This window comes from Corvus hawaiiensis, chromosome 24 (assembly GCF_020740725.1).
Source record: "Corvus hawaiiensis isolate bCorHaw1 chromosome 24, bCorHaw1.pri.cur, whole genome shotgun sequence".
NCBI classification, from domain to species: domain Eukaryota; kingdom Metazoa; phylum Chordata; class Aves; order Passeriformes; family Corvidae; genus Corvus; species Corvus hawaiiensis.
The window spans coordinates 3,818,287-3,838,214 of record NC_063236.1 but is presented as its reverse complement, the minus strand read 5'-3'; the positions used below and the strand labels follow the sequence as shown (position 1 = coordinate 3,838,214).

The 19,928-nt window shown below is 52.6% G+C and overlaps 1 pseudogene; it reads left to right on the top strand.

The window, feature by feature from the left end:
* Positions 1-8,826: 8,826 nt before the first annotated feature.
* Positions 8,827-14,039, top strand: LOC125338026 (annotated as a pseudogene).
* The last annotated feature ends 5,889 nt before the right edge of the window (positions 14,040-19,928 follow it).

Here is a 19,928-nt window from a genome sequence, read left to right as displayed (position 1 = left end):
ATAATTCCCCCTTTTTCTTTTTGCACAAGCAATACTTGATTGGCTACAGATGTAGTGACTTTGTATATCATCTTCTGCAAGCATTGGAATAGGCAAGGTAAGCACACTATTATTAATAATATTACTAGTCCTACAGTAATCAAATGCTGCACGAGTGAGACTAGCCATGATCCTAACCCAAGTGATTTTAACCATCCTTCTAAGCCGAGACTGTCTTCTTTCTGCAATTGAGCAGTTAACCAATGTAACTCACTTATCTGCTTGTGAATCGATTGGGAGTGATCGGACAAATTCATACAGCACATTCCTTCAAAATCTTCGCAACCATGTCCATGAGCTAACAACAGAAAATCAATCGCAGCTCGGTTTTGTAAGGTAGCATGCCTCACTGAATCTACATCTACTAAGAGCTCTGATAATGCTTTTGAAGTGGCATTAGTTTGCTTAGCAAGCCAGCAGCCTAGCTTGTTCAATATGCCAAGGGCTCCAGCAGATGCAACTCCAGGGGCTAAAAAGGATGCACTTATTATGGCTGCGGGGGACCAAAATTTTACATTATCTCAGCATTCAGCTGTAAACTGATGAGCCATACACCTTACCCGGTAATGTCGGGTCATTTGCAATATCGTTGATGTCTTTGGTGTTAGTAATGACAACCTGCCAATTGTACACGTTCCACCTCTTAAGCGAGAAGGAATTCCTGACCATGCTCGATCACCACAGATTAAAAAGCAACCATATGGAAAAGTTAGAGGAGAGTTAGTAGATACGGACAGCTTTGTAGCAGTACAATTGCACCACAGGGAACTATTACGATATACTGGTAGACTGGAGTTTACATTGGTGGGAGGTATCTTGCAGTTTTCCTGTCTGCATGTCTTACTTGTCCAATTAAACATAACACAGGCATCTGCTTTTACAGACCCTAGTAACTCCAGCTCTTGCGGTTCAGCAGGGGCAATAGGTAAGTGGGGCACCCACCGATCCCAATTATTGACTGTGATAGATGGACTAGTCACTTTACAGGTCGGGGCACGGGTCGGACACGGCCAAGCATCTATTGGCAGCTGTACTAAACAAGTGGAGAATGGGTTTCCGGGAGAAGAAAGAGATAGGCAGATAGTACTTTGTTTAGTTAGGTTAGCCAGAGTAACCCAAATATTTGTTTTGGGCTACACTGGAACCCATGCTTGGGAGCTAGGTATCAAGCAAGCATTAGTGACTACGAGCATTATACTGAGACATTCTAATAAGTTTCCACCTGCAGTTCTGTGCATGATGTACCCAAATTCTCTTATTACAATGACCACAAAGTATCTTAACCCAAGCTCTACAGTTCACAAAACCACAGTTAAAACAGTCTCTTGATATAAGGTGAACCCTTATCCCAAGTAAGGTTTGCTGTGTATATACAGTGGGCACAACAGTCCTTTCTAGCTTTTCCTCCTCACGCTAATGCGCTTCTGGATCCAGGGTCGGCGCTGTTCACTGCAGGCTCTGTCGCAGCATGAGTCCAACGGCTGGGTACCCACAGAGGTCCTGCTGGGGTAAGCACACACGTACCCCCTGCCTGAATATTGAACCTCAGCGGGCCCTTGCCAGATCCCTGTAGCTGGGTGCCTATACATCACATAAAAAGGCTTTGTTACTTTCTTTTTTGCTTCTACAATACCGCTGTGAAGATAGACAGGTGCAGCGTCACTATCCCCAAATAAACACAAGTAATTTAATACATACAAGGCTTTTGCTAATTTTTCCTGCACATCTGAAATGTCATTGAACTCGGCTAGATATAACTTCAGCGTTTGATTAGCTCACTCTACAATAGCTTGCCCTGTGGGTACATGAGGGATTCCAGTGACGTGCCGCACACTCCACTGCTGACAAAACTTTCGAAGCTGCTCACTAATGTAGGCAGGACCGTTGTCTGTCTTGATCTGTTCTGGTACGCCCATCACGGCGAAGCAGCTGGTCAGGTGTCGTATTACATGAAGGGCCTTTTCACCTGTCTGCGCTGATGCCCATATAAATTTGCTGCAAGTGTCTATAGTGACATGCACATATTTCAGTCTGCCAAACTCAGGAACATGGGTCACATCCATTTGCCATAGTTCATTCGGGCCTAAGCCTCAGGGATTAACCCCGACACCGAGACCCGGGCCATGATGACTGCATGTAGGACATGTCCGTACTATTCCTTTGGCTTCTTCCATGGTGATGTCAAATTGTCTATGAAGACCTCTGGCATTCTGGTGGAATGTGTTATGGGCTTCCTGTGCCTTTGCAAATTCATTCAATGGCACTGTCACGGAAACTAACTGATCTGCATAGGCATTCCCTTCGCCCAGGCCCTCTGTCCATAGATGACTCCTGACGTGTATTATAGCATAGGCACACGATCTCTGACCAATAGCTGCTTGGAGCTGGCGCAGTAGTTCAAACAGGCGTCTGTTATTTATGTCTTTGATCCTAGCATCCTCTATCTGTTCCACGATGCCAGCAACATATAATGAGTCTGTTACTACATTGAGCTTAACAGACAACCATCGCTTAAAGGCCCAGACCACTGCAGCTAATTCAAGGGTCTGCAAAGAGTCCCCAGGTTCAGCCTCTAGTATCTGATGGCACCATTGTCCTTGAACCTGCCACGTCGCAGCTGCTCGTCGGGACTTCTTTCCCGCGTTGGTGAACACTGTTATTGCTTCTTGTAGTGGGTGCTTGCTCCTTTTGGGAATCTGGATCCATGTATGCTGTGTCATCCATTTCAGTACTGGAGCCTTGAGTGGTTGTACTTCAATTTGCTGGGCGTTGCTTAGCAAGCTAATTTGCAAGGCTTGAGAATGTTGCAGATACCACTCAAGCTCATTTCTTTTCATTGGCAAGTAAATTGTTCCTGGCTCTTGCCCAGTGACTTGTATTATACGATTGCGGCCTTTCTGTACCAATTCTGCCACATTATCGATTTTCTGTTGCAATGTTGTTTTAGGCTGTAGGCTTGTGAACATCCATTCTAGTACCTTAACTTGCTCCCCCTTTTTCTTTTTGCACTGAGTCAGTGCACCGATAAGTTGCCTCTCCCCGTGGAGGACAGTAAAATCAACTGGAAGATCAGTGTCCATTCAATCAACTGCTCTGTCTGCAATAACAGTACTGATACGTTGGATAGTATCAACTCGCTGAGGCGTGGGCCAAACAAGCGAAGAGGGATTGGTCCCTCTCAGCAAGGGCCGTAGTACCTCTAGATCATCATTACTGATGCCAACGACTGGTCGCAGCCACTGCAGGTCACCCAAAAGTTTTTGTGCATCTTTCAGGGTTTTGAGATTGGTCTGAATTGTCACCTTCTGTGGCTTGATTTGCGCTTCGGTGATATTCCACCCTAGGTATTTCCAAACAGGCGTACGCTGAACCTTTTCTGGCACGACAATCAAGCCATACTGCTTTAGCTGATTGGTGAGCAAAAGTTCTTGTTGGGGGGTGATTGGATTTGGCTGAGCGACGAGGATATCATCCATGTAGTGATAAATGATGGGTTTTGGCCACTGCACTCAAACTGGCTTCAGTGCAGCATCAACATACATCTGACACAAGGTGGGGCTGTTTTTCATCCCTTGGGGAAGCACTGTCCACTCATATCGGGAAGCAGGCCCTTCCCTGTTTATAGCAGGGAGAGTGAAGGCAAAATGATGCATGTCATTAGGATGCAATGGTGTAGTAAAAAACCATTCCTTAAGGTCCACTATTAGTAAATGCCAGTTCTCAGGTACAACTGCAGTATTGGGAAGGCCAGGTTGCAAGGTCCCCATAGCTTGCATCTGAGCATTAATAGCACGCAAATCATGCAACAGCCGATATTTCCCAGATTTCTTCTTGATGACAAAAATGTGTGTATTCCATGGACTCATAGATGGTCGCAAATGTCCTTGACTTAACTGCAGACTTTCCTCTTTGAGTGGCCACTGCTCGATCCACACTGAGGCATTTGTAATCCAGTGCAAGGCGATCGGGAAAGTCAGTGCAGCGGCCGCTATCGAGAGGGCGTGTCAGTGGTCAGCATAAAACCCAGCTGGTTGAGCACGTCTCTCCCTATTAAAGCGTTAACTTTCTCAGGCAGAGGCATCACTGTGACTACAACAGATGCAGTGCGTCCATCTAGAATAATTTGAATTTGATCTCTGCTGCGTTGTACTAAGGCAGTGCCTCTGACACCTTCGACCCCCCCACTGCATGTTGAAGGGGTCAATGCTGAGGCCAGCATAAATTGGCCACAATTGTCAAGTCTGCTCCAGAGTCCAAGAGAGCAGGTAACGTTATGGAATCACTGCCATGAGTGAATACTGCAGTAGCAACTGGCTGCCGAGCTAGCGGGAGGGTAAGAAGAGCGAGAGTCCCAGTTGAACCAAAATTTCCCGTTCCCCGCTCCAGCGCTCCCTTGGCTATAGCAGCAGTCAGGTGAGGCAGAGGGATTAATTGAGCGATCTTGCTCTGTGCCGGGATGTGCACAGGTGAAAAGCGAGTTTGAGCCATAATGCCAATTTCTCCTTTATAGTCTTTATCAATCAGGCCGGGTAATACAAAAAGTCCCCTCAGGCTGCTAGAAGAGTGGCCTAACAGCAAAGCTCCATAGCACTGTCCATTGATAATCAGGGGTCCTTTGATGCCTGTCAGAATCCTCTGGGGCCGGCCGTCGATTAGAGTCACATCTATTGCTGTTGCCAGGTCCAAGCCGAGGCTTCCTTGGGTTGCTGGCCGAAGGCAGTCAGCGGATTGCAGGGAGCTGCAGAGACTGGCATCGCTACTGCTGGGGCCACTGTTGGTGTCAGCACGCCGCGACCCTTGGCACTCAGTCTCCCGTTTCCTGGCCTTTTCCAGCAGGCTTCCGTGGAGTGAGTACTGAGAATGCAGTTACGGCACCATACTCGCTGGACCTGACACTGCCGTTTCACATGTCCTTTTCGGCCGCATCGGTAGCACTTGACTTCATTAGACTTATTATAACACCCGTCTCTTGGCGCTTCTGCCCCTTTCAAGGGGGCAAGGGCTGCAAAGGCTTGAGTCTGGGCGTTCACGAGATCTTTCCCTATCTCTTTAACAGCTTCCACTAACATTGCCTGTGGTCCTACTGGCACTCGGCTCATTCTATCTAGCATCAGCTCTACCGGTGCGTCTTCTGGCAAGGTAACTATTATAGATCGGGTGAACAGATTACAATTCTCCATAACACACTGTCTTAGCAATGGTGCCTTCATAAAATCCTGTACATCCGAATCGTGTATAGCATTAGCAACCCTGTTGACAAAACTAGAAAAGGACTCATCCCTTCCTTGCTTGCTTGACAAATAGGAGGGCTGAGGGGGTGCTGTTTTTACAAAGGACATTGCCTGCCGGGCAAGTCTCACAGCCTCTAATAATCTTTCTGGTCCCACTTGCACTTGCATTTCCACTCTGGCAAACTGCCCAACACCCATAAGCTGCTCCACCGTAACCCCATGTAAGGGGTCTTGTTGGTCACGGGCAGTGTTAGCAGAGACATCACAAAGGCGTTGCCAGTGCGCCTGCCACAGCATAAGTTGCGAAGGGGTCATAATCATTCTCATAATAGTTTTAATATGCTCTGGGCAAAGAATCCCACACCCCCACACATAGTTTAGCATCTGCTTGGCTGGTTCACTGTGCAGGCCGGATTCATCAACTGTGCCTCTTAGCTGAGTTAACAGTTTACAGGACTATATTCTCCTACTACTTCGTCCCCACCTGCTTGATATATTACTGGGAAGGCAACTGGATCTCCGATCGCTTCAGGGAGTTCATAGTCTTTATTTTCAAGGGCTGTTTTTATGATATTTCTCCAATCAACCCGACTACATTGCAATTTAGGGCTGTTACATGCTCTGTGAATTTCGATTCCAGCAGGCTCATGGCGACATCTAGCGGCTTCCTGTTCTAACTCCTTTTTTGTCGCCGTCTGGTAACTCGTCCTGCTTTCTCACCGGGGGTGCAGTAGATACGGTACGCGGTGTCAGATCTGTAGGGGGTTTTACAGTTACAGGACACCCAATTGGTGGCGTGGGAACATAATCGCTCCCGAGTGTCATAATGTCCGGTGGAGGGTCTTTGCCTTCTAAATGAGCTGTAGCAACTGCTGCTACCTGCTTTTCAACCTGATACCGTTTTAGGCAATTAGTAACTGCTCTCCAGGGCTTCATTAACTTCTTAGCTTCCTTATTCTTGTCTATTACTAAATTCCACAAACATTCACCATATTCTCTCCATTGCTGTTCATGAAACAACGACCCCGACTCTTTAAAAAACCCCTTTGCCTTTGCAAACTCCACTAACCCCACACATTCCTTATTAAGATTTATCTCCTTAATTCCCCGCTTTTCTAAAAAGCGTAAAAATAAACCAAGGGCCACCTCTGGTTCCATATTTGCGTCCTACCGCAACGACTGCGTCTAACCGCAAACTGCGTCTGACCGCAAACTGCGTCTAACTGTGCTGTCCCTGCTGTCAGGGTCGTGCAGCCTGTGAGGTTTAGCCCTTGTCAACCAAACGGTGGACCCCGCTGTTCGGGCGGTCCAGGCTGGGATCAGGTGCCAGCCTGCAGCCGCCAATCCCTACGCCCTCCGGCGCTGCTCCGGTGCCGCAGTTGTCCCGCCGAGCCAAAGGAAACGAAGTGCCAGTCCGAGTTCGAGCGCCATGTGTTGGAAAAGTGTTCGAGGACTCCGAGGGCTCCGGCGAGAGGAGAAATTGCAGGCCAGCCAATATGGTTGATAGAAGCAAGCAAGCTCTGTTTATTAGCAATCCAGAGACACTTATATAGTATGCAAGCTTGTTAACTCTTAATCGGCTTAAACCTATCACAGCACATTTCTGCTTCTACATAATTAGACTACATTGGCAAAATTCTACTAGCTATGTTATGCTTAAAGAATTCAGAGTTCACCCTCCCTTCTCATGGTCAGCACATCTTATCAGCACAGCTGCAAGTCTTCAAAACTCCCTTTTTGTTCCCAGGCCTGTTTCACACAGGTGCTTTTCCCATGCTGTTAGTTTCTCACACAAACCTCTGCTTGCAGTTCTTTTATTGATCCAATAATTCTATCAATGAGCCATGTCCCTGCTCCTCTAGCCATTCTCCAATAGCCATGGGCGCCTGGAGGAGAAGGACGGTTCTTTTCCTTAGGAAGCAAAGCAGGAGCCCCAGGAACCCCAGGGCTCCTGAGCCAGCCCCTGCTGCCCCGGGAGGGAATTTGGGGACGGGGCAGAGGGGGTGCGCAGCCCCCACCGGGGGATGACCCCGGCCCAGCGCCCTTCGTTCAGCACCGAGCTGGGCTTGGGGCCGCAGGAGGAAGAGGCCGATGGGAAGCAGATCCTGCAGGGGGGACAGGGCTTGGGCTCAGGGCAAGGTCCTGCCCTGCACACCTGGCTCAGGTGTGAGCCTACCCCGGGAAGGGAGCGGGACATTCCCATCCCCACGGATCAGGGCTGGGAGCAGCGCCGGGAGCACTGACATGGAAATACTGGGAGCCACTGGGACCACACTGAGGGCTACTGGGAGCTACTGGGAGCAACTGGGAATGACGGGTGTGTGCTGGAGGCAACTGGGATATACTGGGAATGAATGAGATCATGCTGGGGGCAACTGGAACCATGCTGGGGCAACTGGGGTGACTGGGAATGAGCATGCTGAGGGAAACTGGGAGCAACTGGGAGTGACTGTGTCTGTGCTGGGGGGCCACTGAGGTCATACTTGCAGTGACTGGGACAGTACTAGGGGCAACTGGGAGCAACTGGAACTATGCTGGAGATAACTAGGATCACACTGAGGGTGATTTGGATCATACTGGGAATGACAAGGAGCATGCTGGGGGAAATTTGGACCACGTTGGGGGCAATTGAGATATACCAGGAGCAACAGGGACATCACTGAGGGTGACTGGGAGTGGCTGTGGGCAACTGGAATCATGCTGGAAGCAACTGGGAGGAAGTGGCAGTGACCAGGAGCATGCTGGGGGAAACCGGGATATGCTGAGAGAGACTGGGAGTCACTGGGATCATGCTGGGAGTGACTGGGAGCGTGGCAATGGCCTGGGCTGGCTGATGTGGGGCCTCAGGGTGCGCAGGGAGCACTGCGACACTGTGGGGCCCCTGGAACTGTTATAAACGACCCAGATCCGATATGGAAATGAGTTCTTAAAATTTACTGAGAACTCAACAAAAATGGCAAAGCAAAAGGGGGCAGCGCTGGGAGCGTGGCTGGGTGCCAGAGGCTCACCCACAGAATGCCCATCCTGCCTTTTCTACCCCTGTGATTGCAAACCGCTCTCTGTTCCGAGGTCCACTGGAGACTCCACCTGGAATCTCCTAGAGTCTTTCCATCTCTTGTTTAGGCACTTTATATCCAAGCTGGGATCCCAAGACTGCTCCCAATCAGGGACCTGAGGTGATTTTTCTCTTTTGATAAGGAGGAGGACGAGGAGGAGGGGGAGGGGGAGGAAGAGGAGAAGGAGGACAAGGAGGAGGAGGACGAAGAGGACAAGGAGAAGGATGACGACAAGGACGAGGAAGAAGAAGACAACGAGGAGGATGAGGAGGATGAGGAGATGACAAGGCAGAGGAGGAGGACGAGCAGGAGGAAGAGGAGGATGACGAGGAGGAGGGGGATGAGGAGGAGGACGAGGAGGATGAGGAGGACGAGGAAGAGGAGGAGGAGGAGGACGACGAGGACAAGGAGGAGGAGGAGGAGGAGAAGGAGGACGGGACGAGGATGAGTCGCATGAGGGTGAGGACGAGGAGGGGGAGGAGGGGGAGGATGAGAACGAAATGAAGGAGGAGGAGGCGGAGGAGGAGGAGGAGGAGGATGATGAGGACGAGGATAAGGACGAGGAGGAGGAGGAGAGTAGGAGGATGAGGAGTGCGACGAGGAGGAAGAGGAGGAAAATAACGAGCATGAGGGTGAGGACGAGGAGGAGGACGGGGAGGAGGGGGAGGAGGAGGAGGAGGAGGAAGAGGACAAGGAGGACGAGGAAGAGGACAAGGGGGAGGAGAACGAGGAGGACGAGGACGAAGACGAGGACGATGAGGATGACGAGGAGGGGGAGGAGGAGGACAAGGAGGAGGAGGAAGAAAATGAGGAACATAACGAGCACGAAGAGGACAAGGAGGAGGACGAGGAGGAGGACGAGGAGGACGAGGACGAGGACAATTAGGACGAGGGTGAGGACAAGGAAAGGGAGGAGGGGGAGGAAGGGGAGGACAAGGAGGATGAGGAGGACGAGGAAGAGAATGAGGACGAGGAGGAGGAGGACAAGGAGGAGGACAAGGAGGACAAGGAGGAGGACGAGGAGGAGGACAAGGAGGAAGAGGCGGATGAGGAGGAGGAGGAGAAGGAGGATAGAGAGGAAGAGGATGAGGATGAGGAGGAGGAGGATGAGGATGAGGATTAGGAGTGCGACGAGGAGGAAGAGGATGAAAATAATGAGCATGAGGGTGAGGACGAGGAGGAGGAGGACAGGGAGGAGGGGGGGGAGGAGGAGGATGACGACGACGAAGAAAAGGAAGAAAAGGAGGGGGACAAGGAGGAGTAGGATGAGGGTGAGGACGAGAAGGGGGATGGGGGGGAGGACGAGGAGGAGGAGGATGAGGAGGAGGATGAGGAGGAGCAGGAGGAGGATGAGGACGAGAAGGACGAGGAAGAGGAGGACGAGGAGGAGGATGAGGAGGAGGAGGATGAGGAGGACGACGAGGAGGAGGAAGAGGAAGAGGAGGGGGAGGACGAGGAGGAGGAGGATGAGGAGGAGCAGGAGGAGGATGAGGACGAGGAGGACGACGAGGAGGAGGAAGAGGAAGAGGATGAGTAGGAGGACGAGGAGGAGGAGAAGGACGAGGTGGAGGACAAGGACGAGGAGCAGAAGGAGGAGGACGAGGACAAGGACGAGGAGGAGGAAGAGGACGAGGAGGAGGAAGAGGAGGAGGAGGGGGACGACAATGAGGATGACAACGAGGACGAGGAGAGCTATGACGAAGAGGATGAGGAGGAGGAGGAGGATGAGAAGGAGAAGGAGGAGGATGAGAAGGAGGAGGAGGAGGATGATGAGGAAGAGTAGGATGAGGGTGAGGACGAGGAGGGGGAGGAGGGAGAGGAGGGGGAGGATGAGGAGGAAGAAGAGGAGGAGGAGGACGAGGAGGAGGAGGACGAGGAGGAGGAGGACGAAGAAAAGGCGGGGGACGAGGAGGAGTAGGATGAGGGTGAGGACGAGAAGGGGGATGAGGGGGAGGAGGAGGAGGATGAGGAGGAGCAGGAGGAGGATGCGGAGGAGGAAGACGAGGAGGAGGAGAACGAGGACAAGGAGGATGAGGAGAACGAGGACGAGGAGGATGAAGAGGCCATGGAGGAGGAGGACGAGGAGGAGGAGGACGACGACGAGGACGAGCATGAGGACGAGGAGGACCAGGAGGACGAGGAGGACCAGGAGGACGAGGAGGACGAGGAGGACGAGGACGAGGACGAGGACGAGGACGAGGACGAGGAGGAGGAGGATGACAAGGATGAGGATGAGGATGAGGAAGAGGAAGAGGAGGACGAGGAGGAGGAGGACGAGGACGAGGACAAGGAGGACGAGGAGGACGAGGAGGAGGAGGACGAGGACGAGGAGGACGAGGACGAGGACGAGGACGAGGAAGAGGAAGAGGAGGACGGGGAGGACGAGGAGGAGGAGGAGGAGGACGAGGAGGAGGAGGACGAGGACGAGGACGAGGAGGACCAGGATGAGGACGAGGAGGATGAGGACGAGGATGAGGATGGGGACGAGGACCAGGAGGATTATGAGAACGAGGACGATGAGAATGAGGACGAGAAGGAGGAAGAGGCCAAGGAGGCCGAGGTGGAGGAGGAGGAGGAGGAGGAGGATGAAGAAAGGGAAGAAAAGGAGGAGGACTAGGAGGAGTAGGATGAGGGTGAGGACGAGAAGGGGGTTGAGGGGGAGGAGGATGAGGAGGAGGATGAGGAGGAGGAGCAGGAGGAGGAGGACGAGGAGGAGGAGAACGAGGACCAGGAGGATGAGGAGAACAAGGACGAGGAGGACGAAGAAGCCATGGAGGAGGAGGAGGAGGAGGAGAACAAGGACGAGGAGGACGAAGAGGCCATGGAGGAGGAGGATGAGGACGAGGAGCAGGATGAGGACGAGGACGAAGAGGACGAGGAGGACGAGGAGGACGAGGATGAAGGGGATGAGGACGAGGACAATGAGAATGAGGACGAGGAGGAGGAGGACGAGGACGAGGACGAGGACGAGGACGAGGACCAGGAGGATTACGAGAACGAGGACGATGAGAATGAGGACGAGAAGGAGGAAGAGGCCAAGGAGGCCGAGGTGGAGGAGGAGGAGGAGGACGCGGAGGAGGAGGAGGAGGACGCAGAGGAGGAGGATGAGGAGGAGGAGGACAAGGACAAAGAGGAGGAGGAGGAGGAGGAGGAGGAGGATGAAGAAAGGGAAGAAAAGGAGGAGGACTAGGAGGAGTAGGATGAGGGTGAGGATGAGAAGGGGGTTGAGGGGGAGGAGGAGGAGGAGGAGGACCAGGAGGACCAGGAGGATGAGGAGAACAAGGACGAGGAGGATGAAGAGGCCACGAAGGTCGAGGTGGAGGACTAGGAGGAGGAGGATGAGGATGAGGAGTAGGAGGACGAGGAGGATGACGAGGACGAGGAGGAGGATAAGGAGGCGGAGGAGGAGGTTGATGAGGAAGATGAGGAATAGGAGATGGAGAAGGTGGACGAGGAGGAGGAGGAGGACGACGACGAGGAGGACGAGGAGGATGACGAGGAGGACAAGGAGGAGGAGGAGGACGACGAGGACGAGGAGAACGAGGACGAGGAGGACGAAGAGGCCAAGGAGGCCGAGGTGGAGGATGAGGAGAAGGAGGAGGACGAGGAGGAGGAAGAGGAGGAGGACGAGGAGGAGGAGGACGAGGAGGAGGATGAGGAGGCGGAGGAGGAGGTTGATGAGGAAGATGAGGAAGAGGAGATGGAGGAGGAGGACGACGACGAGGAGGGGGACGACGATGAGGAGGACGAGGAGGATGACGAGGAGGACGAGGAGGAGGACGAGGAGGAGGACAAGTAGGAGGAGGAGGATGACGAGGACGAGGACAAGGAGAACGAGGAGGACGAAGAGGCCAAGGAGGCCGAGGTTGAGGATGAGGAGAAGGAGGAGGAGGGGGAGGAGGAGGAGGAAGACAAGGAGACGAGGAGGAGGAGGATGAGGAGGAGGATGAGGAGGAGGAGGACGAGGATGACAAGGACGAGGAGGAGGAGGACGAGGAGGAGCAGGAGGAAGAGGATGAGGAGGAGGATGAGGAGGAGGGAGAAGGACGAGGAGGAGGATGAGAACGAGGTATGGGAGAATGAGGAGGAGGAGGAGGAGGAGGAGGAGGAGGCGAAGGAGGAGGAGTAGGACATGGAGGACAAGGAGGAGGATGAGGACGAGCAGGAGGCGGAGGAGGAGGACAAGGAGGAATAGGAGGAGCTGGAGGAGGCGGAGGAGGAGGAGTAGGACGACGAGGACAAGGACAAGGACGAGGACAAGGATGAGGAGGAGGATGATGAGGAGGAGGACGACGAGCAGGAGGATGAGGAGGATGCGGATGAGGAGGAGAAGGAGGCTGAGGAGGAAGAGGGCGAGGACCAGGAGGAGGAGGACAAGGACCAGGAGGATGAAGAGAACGAGGACGAGGAGAACGAGGATGAGGAGGACGAAGAGGCCACGGAGGCCAAGGTGGAGGATGAGGAGGAGGACGAGGAGAAGGCTGAGGAGGAGGAGGATGAGGACAAGTAGGAGGAGGAGGAGGAGGCGGATGAGGACGAGGACGAGGAGGACGAAGATGAGGAGGAGGACAAGGAGGACCAGGACCAGGACCAGGACCAGGACCAGGAGGATGAGGAGAACGGGGATGAGGAGAACGAGTACAAGGAGGACAAAGAGGCCAAGGAGGCCAAGGTGGAGGAGGAGGAGTTGGATGAGGAGGAGGACAAAGAGGAGGAGGAGGAGGTGGTGGAGGAGGAGGAGAAGGATGAGGACGAGGAGGAGGAGGAGGAGGAGGCTGACGAGGAAGAGGAGGATGAGGACGTGGATGAGGATGAGGAAGAGGACGAGGAGGAGGAGGACGAGGACGAGGAGAAGGCTGAGGAGGAGGAGGATGAGAAGGAGGAGGAGGAGGAGGAGGACAAGAAGTAGGAGGAGGAGGAGGATGAGGAGGAGGACAAAGATGAGGAGGAGGACGAGGACCAGGACCAGGACCAGGACCAGGAGGATGAGGAGAACGGGGATGAGGAGAACGAGTACACGGAGGACGAAGAAGCCAAGGAGGCCAAGGTGGAGGAGGAGGAGTTAGATGAGGAGGAGGACAAGGAGGAGGAGGAGGTGGCAGAGGAGGAGGAGGAGGAGTAGGATGAGGATGAGGAGGAGGAGGAGGAGGAGAAGGAGGAGGAGGAAGAGGAGGAGGAGGAAGAGGAGGACGAGAAGGACGAGGAGGAGGAGGAAGAGGAGGAAGAGGAGGACGAGGAGGAGGAGAAAGAGGAGGATGAGGAGGACAAGGAGGAGGAGAAAGAGGAGGATGAGGAGGACGAGGAAAATGCGGAAGAGGAGGACGAGGAAGAGGAGGACGAGGACGAGGACGAGGATGAGGACGAGGAGGAGGACGAGAAGGACAAGGAGGACGAGGAGAACGAGGACGAGGAGGACGAAGAGGCCAAGGAAGCCGAGGTGGAGAAGGAGGAGGAGGATGAGGAGGAGGATAAAGAGGAGGAGGAGAAGGAGGAGGGGGAAGATGAGGAGGAGGAGGAGGAGGAAGAAAAGGAAGATAAGGAGGGGGACGAGGAGGAGTAGAATGAGGGTGAGGACGAGAAGGGGGATGAGGGGGAGGAGGATGAGGAGGATGAGGAGGAGGATCAGGAGGAGCAGGAGGATGAGAAGGACGAGGAGGAGGACGAGGAGGAGGCGGAGGACGAGGAGGAGGAGGAGGAAGAGGTGGAGGACGAGGAGGAGGAAGAGGAGGAGGACGAGGAGGAGGACGAGGAGCAGAAGGAGGAGGATGAGAACGAGGTATGGGAGAATGAGGAGGAGGAGGATGACGAGGAGGACGAGGAGGAGGAGGAGGACGTGGAGGACGAGGAGGACGTGGAGGACGAGGAGGACGTGGAGGACGAGGAGGATGAGGACGAGGAGGAGGAGGACAAGGAGGAGGACAAGGAGGACAAGGAGGAGCTGGAGGCGGCGGAGGAGGAGGTGTAGGACGACAAGGACAAGGACGAGAACGAGGAGGTGGTTGAGGAGGAGGACGAGGACGAGGAAGAGGAGGAGGATGATGAGGAGGAGGATGACAACGAGCAGGAGGATGAGGAGGATGAGGATGAGGAGGACGAGGACGAGGAGGACGAAGAAGCCAAGGAGGCCGAGATGAAGGAGGATGAGGAGGTTGAGGTGGAGGACGGGGACGAGGAGGAGGAAGAGGAGGACGAGGATGAGGAGGAGGATGAGGACGAGGAATAGGAGGAGTATGATGATGAGGAGGATGACAACGAGGAGGAGGATGAGGACGACGAGGAGGAGGATGAGGGGGATGAGGAAGAGGAGGAGGACAAGGAGGAGGAGGACGAGGAGGACAAGGAGGACGAGGAGGACGAGGAGGACGAGGAGGACGAGGAGGACGAGGAGGACGAGGACAAGGAGGAGCAGGATGAGGAGGAGAATGAGGAGGGGGACGAGGAGTAGGAGGAGGAAGAGGAGGAGGAGGAGGACGAGGATGAGGAGGAGGAGGAGGTGGATGAGGAGTAGGACGAGAAGGAGGACGAGGAGGAGCAGGATGAGGAGGGGGACGATGAGGAGGAGGTGGACGAGGTGGTGGAGGACGAGGAGCAGGAGGGGTAAGGGTGGAGATCTTCCTCATCCTGCTCCTCCACTGCTGACATCAGGGAATTCCCTGGAGCTGCAAACACCTGCCTTTGCTGCTCGAGGATCTTCTCTAGCACCATGCCAAAGGCCTTCTCCTATGGCAGCGCTGCAGCATCGTGTAGTCATGGACTGGCAACTGGCAGCTCCAGGACACTTGCTGATTGGATGCTTTTGCCTGGGAAAATCTTCTTGGGCACGGCCTGGCTCCAATTTTTACTTCTAGGCCTTTCCTGGCCATCTGCATCCTCAGGCACGAGATGCTTCTGCAGATCGACGTGGCTCTGGGGGAGCAGGGACTCCTGTCTGGGGGCAAAGAAAACAAAGACAACTTGTAAGAAGAGAACCTGGAGCTTCTAGTCAGAAGAGAAAAGACTATTCAATCAAGGCAGGGCCGATGGAGGAAACTTTCTAAAATGGAACAAGCAGCAGAAGCACAGGAGTTTTGCAGAAGAAATTCTCCTTCCAGCACTTGGCTTAGCGAAAAAGCCTGATGTTGCTAGGAGAGACTTGTTCATGTCTAGTTTTGGGTAGCAGACATCGGAACATTTAGACTATTGGCTTGCCAGGCTCACGCTATTCGAACCTGGGAGTGAAACTCTTCTAAAAGCTAGAGATGCTTGGAAGAAATGTTTCTGCTCACACCACGACTGGGGACCATGCATCATTCCTACCTTGCACCTGTCCAAAGGCCTTCCTCCGTCTGCGCTCCGGCAGCTCTCACCGAGGCTCTGGCAGGGATGGAGGCTCTTGCCAGAAGTATCCCAAGTGTGCAGATCTTCCTCATCCTGCTCCTCCACTGCTGACCCCAGGGAATTCCCTGGAGCTGCAAACACCTGCCTTTGCTGCTCGAGGATCTTCTCTAGCCCCATGCCAAAGGCCTTCTCCTATGGCAGCGCCACAGCATCCTGCGAGTCACGGACTGGAACTGGCACCTCCAGGAGAGTTGCTGCTGGGAAATATCCGTCAGCCATTCCCTTACTGCAATGAGCTGACCTCCTGTTCCTCTGCAAGGCTCCTCCTGGCCAGGTGCATCCTCAGCAATGAGCCGGTTCTGCTGAGAGCCGTGGCTCGGAGGGAGCAGCGAGTCCTGTCCAAAGGGCTTCCTCCGTCTCCAGTCCTGCAGCTCTCACAGGGGTACCAGGTACGGTCATGTCTCGTGCCAGGAGTATCCGACGTGTGGAATTCATCCTCATCCTTCTTCTCCATTGCTGAGGGCTCTAAGTGCCCTGCAGATGGGAACATCTGCCTTTGCTGCTGGAGGTTTTTGTCCAGCACCACACCCAAAGTCTTCTCCTCTCGTACTGCCACATCATTCTTGGAACCTTGGTTAGGGAACTGGCGGCTCCAGGACAATCGCTGCTCTGCCTCTGGCTTCTGGGAGTGCCTTACTGGAGGCCTCCTCTTTTCTATCTCCTGCTTAAACAAGAAAGGCTTCGTAACTTGACTCCTCTATGCCAGCTATGAATACATCATCTCCTCTGTAACTCTTTTACAGTGGACACAGCGTTTGTTTAAGCTCATTCTCACAACTCTTATCGTGACTATGCCTCATAACTCTTACAACTCTTATTAGTTCATAACCTGGATTACACATTGTCTCTGTCTGGATTAGAATTTTAAAATATACAATACAATTCTCAATATCCTCTAGCTACAAGATGTAACCACACATCTTTGTCCTTTTTTATTTTTGCAAAAACATTGGCAATTGTTTCTCTCTTTAATATTTTTCCCTTTGGAACTCATCTGTTTCCTGTTTTCACTCCCTCTTCTCAGAAGACCTTTCCTTTGGTTTATTCTTGTACTGATTCTCCAATCTTTCCAGGCTAAGGTATAGAGATGTAGCTGGTGCAACATATTAGATAGTTTTTGTTGTTTTGATTTATACTACAGGAAGATGATAAAACACGTATTTTACATTACCTCGGACGGCAAAAATTTTTTGCATTTTTAATGGAAAATGTACTTTTAAAGTTTGGATAGCATAATTTAAAAAAAATAGTTTCATTACCTGCCCAGTAGCCATAACATAGATCTGTATCCATCATCTAAAAGTAAAGCCAGCCTTTGATTTGATACACACATTGAGACTTTATCCTGTATGAAATAAAGTAGAAAAAATATGCTATTACAGTTTTATCTTCAACTGCACATCACTTCTAACCTTGAGTGAAGGCTCTGCATTATTGAATAGAACCAACGGAGGCAGTGCAGCTCTCGGTTAACACATGATCAGAACCTTAGACTGGTAAGGAAGAGCAGGAAATAGTTTGGCTGCCACCACGAGGCAACAGCACATTCTCCTGTTGACATTCTCACGGTCAGAGTGAAACTGGAACCGAGCAATCCCATTCCTTTGCAACCACCCTTATGCTGCAGAGATGGAGCCCTGAGCTCAGCAATGCCATTTGTGACAGAGCTTTCCCAGGTGGGAAGGCATCCTCCCTTCCCAGAGGTATTGCAAGTTCCCCTCTCCCCACTCCATTCCATCCGGAAATGGAATGCTGACAATCCATAAAGGTTACACACTACAACACTGGCATGGATTCTTTCCCTTAGGCAGATCTAAGGCAGTCTGGGAGTCGCTCAGCCTCTCGTGCCCTCCTCAAGTGAGCATTTGTAACTTTTCTTCCTACAATAATCCAACCAAACTACTTGGTTACTGCTCCAAGTAATTACCGGAAGCTTTGGCTGTGTTTTCCCATTCGATTTTATTTAACCCAATATTTTGCAAATACTGACACTTCTATATTTGAAATTCCCAGTGTACTACAGAGATTTGAGAGGTGATCTTCAAACTTGAGAGGTGACATTGACCACAGAGTAGCAATAAATAGGAAATATCAGGACAAAAGTTAATCCAGTACACACACCCAACAATCCTCCTTTTTTTTTTTTTTTTTTTTTTTTTAGTTTTTTTTTTTTATTCTGGAAGAAACAAATTTAACAGCACTGCCATGCATGCAACAAAGTGACCCAGGCATGAAGATGAGCAAGCTGTTGGTCCATCACATTCCAGTTTTCAAGGGTGACATTAGTGGGACACTGCTTGGAGCACTGCAATGATATCAAAGTAATCCCTTAAACTTCCTGCTAACTGGAAATTTCTTTTAAGATGCACAGATAATATAGAGCTTATTACTTACACATACAGTCAAAAGGAAAAAACAAGTTTCACCACATTCTCATAAACCTCTGGAAATAAAGTCCTGTAAACTTAACTGCCTTTCTTACTTTGAGAAATTGCTACTGCTATAACATTACCTGTACTGGACCTTGTCAATTGGATGCTTTTGCCCAGACTCCTTGCTCCATATATGTCATTTACACCACAGAAAACAAGACAGAATCCTATCCAAGCAAAAATTCAGTGGGAATGGAGAATGACTTACACAGCAACACCTGATTCTCTCTGTGCAACATGCACTACAGCTTTCTTACGGTCTGATCAGACACTTCTTACAGTAAAGATCATCATCCTATAATCTGGACTACGGACTGACTTCCTGGCCTGACGTGCCTCATCGCTGCCAACCTGATCCATTATCTGGACATTGACTGAGCCTGACCGTACCTTCTGCAACCACCACCTCCCTGGGCAACCTGTGCCAACGCCTGACCACCCAAACAGCAAAAAAAAAAATTTAATATGTCATCCGAATCCCCACTGTCTCATTTGAAGGCCACTCCCTCTAGTAGCCCGTAGGCTTCTTTTCAGAAGCGATGTGAGGGGAAGGCGGCTCGCCGCTCCCCTTTGCCCACACGGCTGGCTCCCTTCCAGGCATGATCCCACCCACGGCAAGGAAGGAACTCACCCACCCACACGCCCTGGGCCACTGCTTCACCGGGGCTCTGTCAGTCCCCCACCGGGGGCCGGTCACTCCCTCGCCGGAGGTCACTCCCCCACCAGAACCAGAACCCACTCCCCGCGATTGCCTCGCTGCCGCCGCTCCCGCACTGTCACACCAACGGCCCCTCAGCGGCACCGGCCCCTCCGGGCCCCGCCGCCGCCCCGCGGCCCCGGCTTCAAAGGACAGCATTGCAGCCCAGATGGCGTTGGATTCTGGAACAGGTCTAATGTGCTGCTTCCTCCTCTGCTGCCACAAGGCTACCAAGAAAATCTTTGCCATGCCGCCCCCCAGCCAAAGGGCACGCGCTACGTACCGAAGGGAGGAGGGGCTTTTGGAAGCTCAGATGTGCCTTTGCTTGGAAAGATAGAACACTCGTAAGAGTGTTGAAGCAGCAAGCTCTTCCTCTTGACAGCACTAGGATGCTGCGCCCTGGCTTACAATTCCCTGAGAAAGCTGTCACTCTCGTCGAGCCCGTTCCTTTCTTGCAGGATGAAATCAGGTCCTGAACCTTCACCCTTCCCTTTCTCCTCTCTCTCTCAGTGCCTGCAAGGACTGCATTTCCTTCATTCCCACCGAGTCATCCACAGAGACGTCAAAAGCTGCAACATTCTTGTCAGCGTGGACGGATCTGTGAAATTGGGTGGGTATCCTTGGTGCGGCGCAGCGTTCCCGGGATGCGCTCTGGGGCTGCTCTGGGGTAACTGCCAGTTCTCTGGAAGCGCTGCTTGGCCAGCGCGCGAAACGTGAGGGCGTTTTTGAAGTGGCCAATGCCTTATTTCCCTGGCTACAGCCCCGCGGAAGCAGAGCACTGCTGCTTTTCCAGCTAGATTCACCGTGGCCTTGTCAGGCTTTGAGCGGGCAATCCTTTGGCTGGGTTTGCCAGTTGTAGCTGGCTTTGACAGGGTTTGTTTTTCTCCGCAGCTGACTTTGGCCTCTGTGCTCAGCTCACCCCTGAGCGCGACAAGTGCAGCTCCAGCGTCAGCACTCCCAGCTGGATGGCGCCGGAAGTCGTGAGAGGAGAAGCCTATGGCCCCAAAGTGGACATCTGGTCACTGGGGATCGTGGGGCTGGAAATGGTGGAAGGGGAAGCTCCTTACCAGAGGGAACCCCGTCTCAGGGTAAGGTG